At 42.3% G+C, this 14,196-nt stretch overlaps 1 protein-coding gene across 1 annotated transcript in view; it reads left to right on the forward strand.

Moving 5' to 3' along the window:
- Positions 1-12,605: 12,605 nt before the first annotated feature.
- FUT8 (fucosyltransferase 8) overlaps positions 12,606-14,196 on the forward strand; it is a 105,877-nt gene continuing 104,286 nt past the window's right edge. Inside the window, exon 1 of the mRNA XM_048306133.1 lies at positions 12,606-12,640. The gene's annotated coding sequence lies outside the window, so the exon portion shown is untranslated. The remainder of the gene's footprint in view (positions 12,641-14,196) is intronic.

Below are 14,196 nucleotides of genomic sequence, written 5' to 3' on the forward strand. Positions count from 1 at the left end.
ATACATTTTTAGCAAACAAAGAAATTAATGTTCATTGGTTCTAAATTACATCATTTTCTTTCATTAATTAGTATTCTGTCCTTTATTGGTTTTTGATTTCTCACTTCTCATGCTAATTAGCTTACATTTTTCAGTCTTTTTAGTACCTTTTTCCCAGGTAGGGACTTTTCAACACATATATGCTGAATCCTTGTTAACTTCTTCTCTATCTTCTGGTTTCTGAAAAATGTCCTTGTAGTCCATAAATTCTGTGCTTCTTGTATCCAGTTTCAACAATACATCATTCTCTCCCAGGCCTTGTTCATTGAAGCCTATCAAGGTTAGCTTAGCAAAACTTAAAGTTTCAGTAATTTTCCCAAGCTGTATTCCCACATTAGCTGCTTATGACAACTTTGCTAAATGCTGGCTAAGAGTAATTTAAGAATGACACACTATTTACAATTAAAATTCATATTGGTTATAATTAATTTAAATAATTAATTTAAAAGTTAATTAAAACCATTAACTAAAATTATTAAGAGATTCTATAATTTCCAACACTTCCAGAATAATTTCACTACTTCTGCGCTATTTCATAGTGCCATCTTGGGACATCAGGGCCTATGCTGCTGTCTCTTAGTTACTTATACAATCAGCTGATTTATCAAATAATAATATTTTCTACCAGTTTCCCTAAATTATGGCACAGGATGTAAACCTTTTCTAAACTACTTGTCACTCACACCCTTCAGTGTGGATTCTGGGCCATATCTTCCTCTTGATGTCAAGGAAAAGGACCAGTTCCTTATGAAATTACTGCCAAAAGCATACCATTAGCTGGAATTAAGCTGGTTAGCCTCCTGCAATGAACTGCCTTCTGTGCTACATGGTCGTCTAATTTGTGAAACCTTATTTAAAAATGCACACAGTGTGCCAGGTGAAAAAAGCTGCATGGAGCTTGACACTATTCATACTTAAATGAACACTGGCATTATACTTATATTGTTCTGTGTCCACATTTCTGACATTTTCCTTTAGAAAGCTGGTAGCCACAGAGTGTTCCCTTGGTGTGCACACAGCAGCATTTTGGGAAGTGTGGCCTTATATTTTCTTTTGACTTCTAAACTGACTCTGTAGTACCTGAGGTCCATTATGCAACACCATCTGTGTAGCAGGGAGTATTTTCAACTGCTCACCCTGCAGGATCTCAGAGCACTTTCCAAAACAATGTACAAGTGTCATTTACTGAGCACTGTATGGGGCTTATTACAGCTCAGTAAATATTTCACCCATTCAATAAAACCTACATTCAGAGCCTGCATAGGGTGGGTGTCTGTAAGAGTTCAAGAGTTGAAGAGAGGTGGCAATACCAGAGAATATAAAACCTACTGCAATAAAATTTGAACCAATAGGACTGTTAACAGCCAGAAACAGCCCCCAGGAACAGGGTGTGTGATGAAATCTTATGATAAAAGAGCAGCTCACCTGCATTCACTGAAGGTTTGAACTTTAAAACAAAACACTCCAATGCAATTAACCTCCCCAAGATACCAATAAAAGAACATCTTTGTCATGCCAACAGCAAAATAAAACTGCAATAATTCTGATGAAAATCTAGCCTTCGATATTATTTAAAAAGAAACTGTAGCATCAGTATTGATACATCCCATTGCTGTCCTGTGAGAGCCACCTTCTATCTGATGATCTCAGAGCTCTTCTGCACGTTGGCTCACTGCCTTTGAGACAGTTGTTATCTCACCATTCTGCAGATGAGAGCAGGAAAGGTAATGATGAATAAAGTGATCAAAGTTCACACAACAAATCAACAGCAGAGCTGATAGGAGAAACATCCTCATTCCAGTTCATCTACTGTAACCGTATTTGTCTGCCTTTGCAAGGTATATCTAACACTGGGTTTATCTTGCCAGGTTATGCATACAAAATGTGACAGGTTTTGTGCAGCTGCCCTGCCACAGCTACACTACAGCTATATATTCCAGCACGCCATTCCAACCCACCCATCAGTGTGATGGAGTTGAGTTTTACCACTTACTTGGCACAAAATTTCAAAAGTAGACAAAAAACCAAATTTAAAATCTGGACAGAATAAGTTGGAGAAGAGTGGATTGAAAAAAAAGATTCAAGACAGGAAATCCAGATCAGTTTTACAGTGCTGGTGAAGCTCATAGGTACCTCAGCCCAAAGAAGCAGTTGGTCTTACTGAAAAGCAGATTGCATGAATTGCATGATTATCCATAAAAACTAGCAAAAGCCACTTCACATGTTTATCTTTCAGCCACTTCACATATTTCTCTTTCTTGTTGAAAGGAGACTACCCACATTCAGAGTAACAGAATAGCATGAAAGTTTCTCTCCACTAGCGACCAATAATAATTTCTGGCAATAGCAGCTATTTTGTTCATGCCAGTGGATATTTTGAAACATTTCAAACTATTACAGTAGAGATTTAAAATCTTCTTTTACATGTGCATGTTCTGATTCAGAATATTTAGAAACTTGCCAACAAGAACAGCTCTACTCTTTTAAGAGGTGAAATGGTCAAAGGTTTTGCATATATTTTTATGGCTGTATTGATGATGAGAGTGAGGTATGGCTGACTGCCACACAGAACTCAGAGAAGTCACTGGCAGATGAGACATGACCTGCATCATTTGTTTAGGTGGGAACAGAAGCTGCTTTGCTCACCCTGGACATGTATAATATAATGTCAGTCAGATGGGCACACACATTTCTTTCCATGAGTTACTGCTGGCCACCCTCTAGGACTCTGCCTTTAGAAAATACTCCTAAGTTGCTTATTCATCCAAATCCTTTTTTGGGTTTTGACTGAATGATACATTTGCAGTAACTGGAAACACATATATAGGTACTTCATAACAACACAGTTTAATTATCTAATTGCATTATTTTAGCTATGTAAAGTTTTGTGTTTTTGAAGTGTGAAAGAGAAAATAATAAAAAATAAGCTTATAATAATTACTACAGGTCTGAAGGCTTCCTGGCTTGTGACCATCCTTTATGGAATCGCTATAGAGGAACCCTGGAATGATTAAATCCTGCTATATAAATCTTGCTGCTCCAAGATCTGTGCTGCCATTAACGTGTTTTTGGCTCCTCAGTGTTTCAGCTGTATCTACATATGTCAGTTCTTACCAGTTCTCTCTCATGGCACTCCTATTTCTGTTATCAAATATGAACTTGGCTGTAGGATCAAGAGGAAATAGAAACATCAAAAAGAAGTAATAATTTGTATTAAAATATGTTTGTAAAAGATTATGTAAACTTTTCATCATTGATGTCTCCAGTGACAGAGGAGCTAAGCTTTCTTCAACTCTTCCCTGGAGGCAACTCTTTGAGTTCAAACAAATAGCAAGTCTTATTTGAACACAATATAAATGTAGACCATGTTGGCTTTGTAAGATTGCTTTGCTGCCCTAGCCATCACAGAGGGTGGAGTAAATGCTGCAATTTATCCGTAGCTCTTTGCCCACCCTGTAAATGTAAATTCAGTTAGGCGGAATTAAGAAAGAATTCTGGTTTACCTTTGCTAAGATAAGACTAGATAGATGTTATATGCATTTCTAGCTCAGTCTATCTACCATCTGCAGCATTCATGGAAAGGGAAGAGCACAAAAAGAGGCTCATCCACTTTGAGTTCTTATAAGGTAGGAATCTTTATTACGTACTGCAGACTTTTGGGCATAACTCTCAAATTAGTAAACCACTTCTCTCTTGATTCCTTGCGCAAATTAAAGTTTTGTGTTACCATTTTTGATAAAATGAATTTTAATCTCACACATGCACCATCTTCAAATCCAAGTTTTACCTCAGAATTGGAAAAAGCTTGCATACAGTAGAGAGCTTATGATTAGTGCAAATAAGGACTACTACAGTAGCCAAACACATACTTGCTTAGAAAGCAAAAGTGGATCTTTTAGCCCTGCATCAGCACTGGCCAGGTCAGTAACTGCCTTCAGTAGCAACCAGGTCCTAACCTGGGCCTTGCCCTGCTGCTTTTTATGTTGCTAAAAGGCATTGCAACAGGTCAGCTTAATCTGGCACAACTGAGGAGAGAAGGCTGCCTTAAGCAATGCTTAAATACTTTATCTAAGAACTACCAGACTTTATAAAAAGTGTACCTCTATATTACTGGTGTTGAACCCCTCCTGGCTGATTGTTAGAGGTGCTCTGAAATAATCACTTGAATGTTAATTCAAGAAAGGTCAAAGGTTAGCAATGAAAACTGTTTCAATTCTTCATATCATGCAATATAACATTTTTCAAAATTACTAGAGAAATCTTAATTATTTGTCTTTTCTAACTATAATGGATCGTTTTCCTTCTTTAAGGTTAGAAGTAAATTGCTTATCAAAAGAATCCAGGGAAAAAGAATAAATGAGATAGCCAGTTCTGAAGCCTAGCAACAGTGCAGTGCCTCTGAACATTACTGACAAAAGCTTTGTTTCTCTCCACTTGCTGACAGCTTTCTGGTTACAGTGGGACACTAAGGGAGCTGCCACCAAGTGGGAATGCTGGATGTTAGAAGCAAAACCTTAAACAACCTTGGCATTTGGTGGAGAAACAACACAGACGGGCATACCAGAGTAGCTTGCTCACAACAGCCCTTCATTCCCTACAGCCTTTCATTCCCAGCAAAGAGCCTGGTATGTTTTTAACCATCTGGAGTTTGTTTTGCTTGTTTTTGTTTTTGTTTTTTTTGTTTTTTCTCCAGGGATAATGCAGTTTAATAAGTTAGAAATTAAGTCTTGAGTACAACTATCACTGTAGCAAGACTCACTTCTAGTGCTGCAAGTAGATATTTTGCTTCAGTTGTAGAAGAGCTGGTGGAAGCGAAGGCTTTATTTCTTCTCTGTGACTGTGGGGAGTTTATTTTATTTCATAAGATATGAAGCCATGCTTTATACTTAATTGTTAGCCACAATCTTTGCTTTGTGCCGATGCTGCTAGAAATGGGAATGCAATTCAAGTGAAGGCCCTGCACATAACTTTTAAATTTCCAGGAGGGGTACAGTATCTGGTTTATCTGGCACTTGCTAGGAGGTAGATCGTTTTTCTTAATGTACTTGCTAATGGAAGGAAAAACTGGTCCTTCAAGTTACATGTGGGACATGTGACGTGAGAATGGGCTGATAAGTAAATTGCACCGATAAATTGATTTTGCTTGCTTATTAGCTGTTTTTCCATTGGCGCCAAATACTGATAGATGCAATAACAATGAAATGCCCTTGGGACATTTAAGAACTATTTCAATTGCAGCTACTGATGTAATAATAAATTCACATAAATTAGTCAAAAGCAAAACAAAATAATTGAGTCTAATGAAAGCTTAATTGAATAAGATGTGTTTGTCTTGCCTGGTTTTAGTTTACAGAAGTATTTATGTCCACAACTCAGCACAGTTTCATGTGACATGCCAGGCCAGTGCTGCAGACTGCCCTTCTCCAGCACATCTTTTATTGGCTGCTCATTCTTTGAAAGTGTGTGCATAAACCTCTTGCAAAGGCCATGCTGAGAAACAAGACAGCTGGGGTTATTATTTGAAAAGCTGATAGTATTTTCTCTATAAGCCACAGATAAAATGTTCCGCATTTCTATTTCAGGCTGTAAACCAGACCTGGCTGTTCTTGAGTGTAAGTTTACCTTCACAGGAAATCCATTGTTTGGAAAGCTAATGGAATTACCACACCCTGTGAGCACACAGATGAGGCTCTCAGATAAGTTCTTGTTCTCCATGAATACCTAGAAATTACCTGATAATGCTATTGTTAAATCGCAATATCAAAAATCTTACAAGAAATGATAAATTTATTTACACAATCTGTTGGGATTGGGAACTTGATCTGAGAGAGGAAGCAAATTAGCAAGTAGGAATTTTAATGTCCAGTCCAATGCAAAGATAAATCATCAATCTGGAATAAATTACTGCAAGTTAGCAAGAACCCAAATTCAAGGGCCAAGATCTTAAAGCAAGAGTTTTGTACCTGTTGTACAAAAACACTGGCAACCTAGTAACTTTATTTATTCCCCTCTGGATGTATACAAATCAAAAACTATTCTGAAGAAACACTTTTGCACCGTCAAGCATTCAAAAAAATTGGCACTTTCTCCTTCCCTCTTGTGGCAGAAATAGGAGCTGAGTAAAGATAGGAAATATTCACATAAAAATGTGCTGGTGATGAACAAGTGCATTTCCTCCATAGAGGGAAAAAAGTCCAGAAGAGAGAATTAATACAGCTGTAATGTACCATGAAAATAGTGTAGACACCAGCACTCTTTTGAGTGCCTTGCATTCAGTTCTTATAAAATAAATCTGAGCAAGGAAACCTTGAAATATTGTAGCAATTAACATCTTAGCAATACCACATTAACATATTTAGAAGTTAGTAATTACTACTCAGCTCTAGAAATGTTTCTTCTTCTAGTATTTTGCAGTAGAAAAAGTGATGAATTTGTCTGTCTGCAAGGATATCCCAGCTCCTCCAGGAATAAGAAATGCATGGAGATGATGTGAAACATGAGAGAGAGGACTTCTTTCTTTTTGTCTCCATATACAACTAGACCAGAAATTCAGTTTCAGATTAGGTCCCACTAAAAGATCAGGCCATATCCATTAACATATTCAGAAAATTTGATTAGAAAATCTAGTTGCAAAACTCAATTTGTTTATATGGCAGTTCTGAGGGTGTGAAAAATATGATTTTTAAAGTAATGTCCTCCCCTTGCTCCTTACAGAAGGCACATTTTTTTACCAGCAGAATCCTGACAAATTTAGAACTCTCACTCCAAAACTTAAGGCACTTGAGACAAAAGGGACAGAGCTTTAAAAAGGCTGGCCCAAGTAGCTGACAGTTTAAGAAAACAAGTATTTCTGCTGTCAGCAACTGAAATGAGATCCTAAAGTGGGAAGTGCTGGGCCAGCTTCAGGCGTCAGTGTCTACATTGCAGCTCATCCAGCTTGTAATGCAAGTTACATTGTTGGATTTAAATCCTGAAGTAGCTTTTACTGTGAATAGTTTTGGATAATCCAAATCAAATAGTTTTGAATAATCTGTATTTTACTTACTCATCTGCAGGGACAAATGATCGTGTTTGCACATCTGTACTACTTGTGGCTCAATTTAAAATAAGAATGTACACATGGAGAAGATCCTTTTGCCTTTGTATTTACATGACTGTTTTTCCAATGTAATGCATGTATCATCTCTGTTCTGCTGAGACACACAGACTGCTGCTGTTAGTGAAGTTGTCCCTGCTTCATTCCCCCAGAAGAGATATCACAGTGCAGCCGTATTTTCCACATAACCATAGGCATCTCTGAGGTTTAATGAGCATCCACAATATGATTTTTTGATTACACGACCCACCTAGCACATTTTAATTGTGTTTGTCCTTTGTTCCTTTTGACCTTTAAGCCTTTGCCTGCAATAAAACCAGTAAATAGACAGCAACAAACTGACATGCCACATCAAGTCCCACCAGAATTCAAAGAGAAGAATTGTAAATGTGGAAGTGTCAAGAAAGAGTAAGTTTGCCCTGATTCATATAAACACTTTATTTAAATGCTTTGGATACAGATAAAACAGTCCTTGTGCAATAGTTGTTATGGTTTCACCTGCTTCAAGCTGGAAACTGAAAGTGGTTTGGTTAATGGGACAGAAAAGTTTGTTGAGTTGCTCTGCAGCTGCAAGTACTTCTGTGTGTTATGGTGAAGCACTGTCTCACATCTTTTAACAGGACTATACCTCAGTAATTCAGATTTTTTGTTTTGTTTGATTTGGTTTTGGTTTTTTTTTCACAGAGGAGGAACCATTGTTTTGTAGTGCACTTACAATGACTGGCTGTACTGCTGGTATTTCCTGGAAAAGGAGAAATAAATTCAGGTTTTCTTGATACCCTTTAATGGACACGGATATAAGTCTTAGTTAAAATGTTTTAAAACTTCTCTTGCAACATTACTAACTTGGGGGGGATGGGGCATGGTTCAAGTATTTGAAATTCTTTTCTACCTGAAGACCTAATAAGTACAAGATCTGATTTCAAACCAATGGAAAAAGCAGGAAAAATTCAGAGGGCTAGAAAGAAAACACTCGATGGATCCTTTAAAGTGTTCTTTTGAATTTAGGAAATTTGGTTTTATATTAAATGATTGGTAATAGTCTTAGATATTGTTTTTTAAAAAAAAGTTTTATGTAACATTGGCAGTTTCTGTTATCTCATTGCTATTGTGTCTTGAATTTCCTTTAACCCTTGTGACATGTTTTCTGTATTCTAATGTTACGGCTGCATTTCTGCAGTTTCCTGACTGGTGCAGTGTCTGGGTACTCATAGAATGTTGACTTCTACATGGAGGAAAAATTAACCGATTTAGATTTTTGTGTTTTTTTCCCAACTCATCCTCCTCCCCTGTATATACAGTCGTTATTTAAGAGGGACAAAGGTGTAACACCCTTCCACTCCAGTTCCATTTTTTTCAAATGTAATTTCTACATTTGTTTCTTAAATATACTGGTTCTTGAGCTGTTCCTACCCATGTCTTCTTCCTACTTCATATGACAAAACAAAGCTTGGATAAATTATGCTAGAAACTGTATTCTTCTTTATAGTAAGCAAAGAGAAAAATACCTGTAACACTCTCCTGTTCTGATCTTAGTTTTAGTGGTCCTTGACTTCTACCATTTTACAGTGGTCTGCAACAGGTAATATAGAATAGTTGGTATGAAGTAAAGCCAGTTTGCAGCACCAAGCTGCATATAGGAGGATTCAGGTAAGTGTGTGGTTTAGCTCTGGTGTCACCTGGAGAACTGGATGTCTTTATAAGTGAAGTATTTCCAAGGTACAGTAACACTGAAATAAATAAAAAGTGTCCACAAAACCTAAGGCAACCAAAGCCCCAAACAGACACTTAAAACCCCACCCCAAATTAACTTGAGAAGTACTTTTTAACATCCCTTCCAGCTCTGGTGATTCTTCCTTTCAAGTTTACTTTTACTAATAAGATAGCTAAAAGTGGAATTTGTTTCTAAAGTTTTTGAGGCCATCATACGATGGGATGAGGGTACCTTTCATATAAAGGGATAAGGATTTAAGGTATTTTTTTGAGGAGCTGTTGTTATCCATTAAGACTGCTTTATGTCTCTGGGGTTCAGAGATAGTGAAGAATAAGAGACAACTTGTTAACATTGCACAGAGAAAGAAAAAGTTCACCAAAGTAAAATTTTGTTTCTAGGAAGGTTTAAATGTGGACTTCAGTATGTGTTCAGGTATTTGGGGGAAAAAGCCAAAATACCTTTACATTCCATTGTAACTCAAGTTGCTACTCTGAGGAACTTCTGAGACAGGTGGCAGGATGTCTCATCAAAGTGAAACTAGAGTTGCCCTGCTGAGATTCCACCTGCTATGTAAAAGTGCTACCACCTTCTTGCCAAGTGGAAAGAATTAGCTGACTCCAGCAGATTTTGGGTCTGTATCAGGTAAAAGTGATTCACTAGGTTGTGAGACTGAGCACTTGAAAATGTACGCTGCACAACAAGAACTAGAATCCTCCACCTTAAAATTGTTTAAGAAAATTAATTTCCTAACCATAGTAGTGAAAAAGTGTCCCATATTCTAGTGTAAATTTCCCTTCCCAAGGGTTTCAGAGCACCAATAAACTAAGGCTCTGCCCCTTGCTCACAGGAAGAAGTTGTTGGGGTCACAAGTGGCATTCTACACCTAAAACTGAGCTTTTTGTGGTGCAAAAAAAATTAGCTGCTGGCCTTTTAGTATGATTTGGGAAATGTACTTCAAATTGTATGTACCTGTTGCATTTAGTATTTGTAAAAAGTTAGCGCTCTATAACAGCACTCCTCTCACTAGCTTTTCATCTCTCTCCCTAGTAATTTAATTTTCTTTCTCCCATTATGTCATGGCTTAGCACAGCTTAGGTCACCAATTCCTCAAAATAAAAATGAGGCTGATAGCGGTAGCTGCTATTACACGGTTAGAAACACAATATAAATAAAAATAGCTCCAAACTGTACAAGTTATGTGCAGATTGATCACATTTTACCCACTGGTATCTCCAGTGGATACTGGGTATAGTACTGTGTCATTTTCTTTGATTTAAGATAATATGCCTGTAGCACAGATTATCATGGGCTTGAAAGCAAGTAAGCCAGCAGTAGTTTCCTCATTGCATTAAACAATCACTTGAAATGAACTTAATTTCACACCATAGTAAGTACAACTGAAATCATCACGAGTGTATCAATGAAATAGCCCATTTATTTTGGCCTGATTTTTGTGCAGTTTGTAAACATCTAAGAACTGTTCACATTGAAAGTACCCAAATATTTTGTGGGTTAGTAATCAGATTTATGTCTATAAAATAGTATTTTCCTACTAGACAGGAAAGACCCATCAGAAGATCTCCACTTTTCAGAAGTCTCCTGAACAGTTTTACTTTCTTTCAGAATCCTTCTTTAGGTGACCTCCTCCAAGTAAAGGCAGCATACAGTTAAATGTATCATTTGGAAAGCCATGCCTTGGTTTCTGGATCATCTTAATGCAACTTTGAATCACAGAATGATTTGTGTTGGAAAGGGGCCTTTAAAGGTCATCTAGTCCAACCCCCCTGCAATAAGCAGGGACATCTTCAACCAGATCAGGTTGCTCAAAGAGCCTTTCAATCTGACATTGAATACTTCCAGGGATGGGGCCTTCCTTCCCTTCCCTGCACTACACAGACTTTTGGCCCTTTTGCATATACCTAGACTTTAAAAATGTTTTTGATTTATGGAACTGGGTTTTGGAATATAAATCCTTGACTAAATTTGTAGGCAATATAATTGTTAGTAGGTATTACAACTGTCATAGTCACAGGAGCTAGCAACTGCACTCAGCACTTGACAACCATCAGCAATCTGCTTATGATCTCAATTTCTTAACTAATCTCTATTATTGTCAGTTAGGAATCAAAACCTTGGGGAAAAAAGCTATATTAATTATTTTTGCATTTCCAGATCACTCTGAAAGGTTGCTATGGGCACAGAATATTGTAACTCTTCTTTCTGTGCCCCAGACAATGCTTGTGGTGGTTGTGCCCTAAGCTCCATGTTAGCCCGCAGTTGATCCAGAACGTATGAAGTCAAAATAGGAAAACTAACAGACACTGGCATAATGTCTCACACTTTACAAGCACATTTTTGAATGTTTACTAGTTCTGGGGAAAACAAAACAAAACAAAACAAAAACCAACAAGAGGGCTTGTGAAATAAACCAGAGAAGACAAGTGTGAAGGAACACACGACTGAACACCAATATGCACGACAGCTCTTCTGAGTCTGGGAGGGAGTGCAAGAAGGATGTGATAGTTATAAAATATCCATCATTACCAGCTCTGGCTTTTACAGAAACCACAGAATCCTGGAACATACTCCCACTAAAATTCCTACTTCACATGCTATCTTCCCATCTCTGCCATTTCATCTCCCAAGCACACTGAAACATACCCAGTGCACATTACGAACTTTTAAAATGTATGCAGCTTTCCCACATGAATGTTTAGGAAACTATAGTTACGTCAAACGCCCTGAAATTCTACATCCATCCGAGTTCACCTGTTTATGGGCACTTTTGGGAAGGGTTCTGGTTAAGCCACAAAGGCAGAACAGTCAAGGGTGCTTGGACAAGAGTGGGCCTCTCCCAAGTCCTGCTGTCACCCAGCACACAGAGTACTCCTTTTTCTCTCATAATACAAAATTCCGTGAGATTTCTGTCTTTTGCAGGGATCTTTGCATTAAAACCCCTAAGCCTGTTCCCGGGCAGGATGCGCTGGGGCTGCGGGCGGGACCAGCCTGTTGCGGACAGCAGCGCTGCCGGGGGCTGCGGGCGGCCCTGCCCGCGGCACGGCATCGCTGCTGGGGACAAAGCCACCCGGGGGCGGGACGCCTCCCCGGACGGCCAAAGGGCTGTTCAGCGGTGCCCTGCAACGCCGCCCCCGCGCCCCGTCCCCGCCGAGCTCCCTCGCGGGAGGCAGGACCGCCGCGGCGGCGCCCAGCCGGGCGCTGCTGCTCCGCGCTCACGCCCATCGCCGGGGAAAACGCGGCCGCTCCCGCGCCACCCGCGGGCTCTCGCCGCCGCCCCGCGGTCCCGCGCCCGGCGGGGAAAGCCCCGCGCAGCGATGGGGGGACGATGCCGAGCCCGTCCCGCCCGGCCGCTCCCGGGGCGAGGGCGCGCGGGAGGAGGCGGCGGGGCCGGGGGGGAGCGGCGGCGGCAGGTCCGGGGCGCGCATGCGCGCTCCGGCGCTCCGTGACGGGGGCGCTCCCGCGGCACCGAGGCCCGGCTCGCGCTCCCATAGGCTGCTTTTCCCGGCAGGCGCGCGCCCGCGGCGCGGCTCTTCCTACCGCGCTCGCGGGGGCGCGCGCTGCCCGGGCCGTGCGCCGCTGTCACAGCTGCCCGCGCGCCGCTCCCCGCCCTCGGCGCGCGCCCTGCCCGAGCCCCGTCCCCGCCGGCTCCGCTCCGCCGGCGGCGGGTTCCTGCTTCCGTCTCCTCCCGCCGCTCCGCCGCCCGCCCCGCCGCCCCCCCGCCCGGCACCCGCGGCAGCGGCAGCGCGGGCTCCGCCGGCGGCGCCGGCACTCGGGTAAGGGGATGCGGGGGCTGAGCGGCAGCCGCGGCGGCGGGGAAGCGGGTACCGAGGCGAGACGGGGCTGCTCCGGCCATCGCTCCCCATCTCTCCCCCGGGCCTGGCGGCGCCGCTTTTGCGACTCGGGCGCTGCTCAGCAACCGCTGCCGCCGCCGCCAGGGTGGTGATGGCGGGGAGGGGGCCGGTCCCCGCCGTGTGCCGGGGTCCCCGTGGGCTCCCTCACCTGAGGGTCGCTGGTGGGGCCTGGGGCGGCCGGAGAGCGCGGCGGAGGAAGGGGAGGCCGGGCTCGGCGGGCGGCCGGCCGGGGCATCACCGTCGGCGGCGGGGCCGGGCCGGGCCCGGGAGGGAGATGCGTGCGAGCCTGGGGCGGCAGCGTTGCCCCGGGCGCGGCGTGGGCAGCGGGGTTCCCGCAGCGCGGAGCGCGGCTGCCGCGGTCCCGTGCGCCGCGGCCGCAGGGCGCGGGGAGCGGCCTCCAACTTTCCTTGTCCCGGGAAGTGCGGACGCCCGAGGGGACGCCTGGTTTTGGCAGGGTGAAATACATGGGAAACGTGGGCTTTGCGGACGGACCTCACGCTCTAGGGCCGCCTGGTAGCTCGAGGAAGTGCTTGTCTGACACGGGTACAGAGCCATCGGTTGTTGCCTGGGGCTTTTCCCACGGAGACCTTTCCTGTATTTCGGCACAATTAAGTGCTTTGGTCGTGGATCCTGTTACTGGTAAGGCTGTGGCGATTTACCTCTAGACGAGTTAGTGTTTGATGTATGCTCAGGTCTTTCACACGTGTGTGCAGGTAGTGCGCGCACTGTGTTCTTGATGCAAAGACCAGGCTGTGATCCTCTGCTTTCAGAAACTCTTGGTGGAGGGTACAAGAGGCAGGAACTACAGTGCAGTGGTGCAGGTTGTACCAGAAGCCTATGGGCAAAGACATCAGCTGTAAAATTGTTTGTTCAAAGACTGTCACTTCCTCGGGGCAGTACCTGCTGTCCTTGCGCCCTCAACGCACGCATGGTACAGTGTGATGCACATGCTGTGTGTACATGGATGTGGGAAACAACCCTCTGTTCAGAATGTCCTTGTACTTATCTGCGATTTTGTATTAGCACTTGGCAGTTCTCTGTGTCTGTGTGTGTTTGTATACTGAAACAATATAGCTGAAAGCTGTATGTTTCAGTATACACGTGTACATATATACACACATACTCCTTCTATCCCAAAGTACAGGATCTTAATGTCTAGGCCTGAAAGTCAGTGGAGTAAATACTTCAGAAAGAGTGAGCATGAAAAGGTTTCTTGATTTTATAGTATTAATCTTATTTATTTTTCCTACTAGTTTTCCACTACAAGTCGTCAAAAACTTCAGAAAAGTCTGAAGTGCAAAAGCAAATAAGTGGCCAACATTGCTTCTGCTTTTACAAATAACTCTGCTATAATTCCTTTCATTATTAAAGAAAATTAGTTATGAGGAGTTGGTGACTCTGCTTTGATGTAGTTCCAGTAGAGTCTGTTTCTCTGGTTATTGCAGCTATGCTTACTGCGAGATTTTTATTGATGCTTG

Source organism: Corvus hawaiiensis, chromosome 6, assembly GCF_020740725.1.
Source record: "Corvus hawaiiensis isolate bCorHaw1 chromosome 6, bCorHaw1.pri.cur, whole genome shotgun sequence".
NCBI classification, from domain to species: domain Eukaryota; kingdom Metazoa; phylum Chordata; class Aves; order Passeriformes; family Corvidae; genus Corvus; species Corvus hawaiiensis.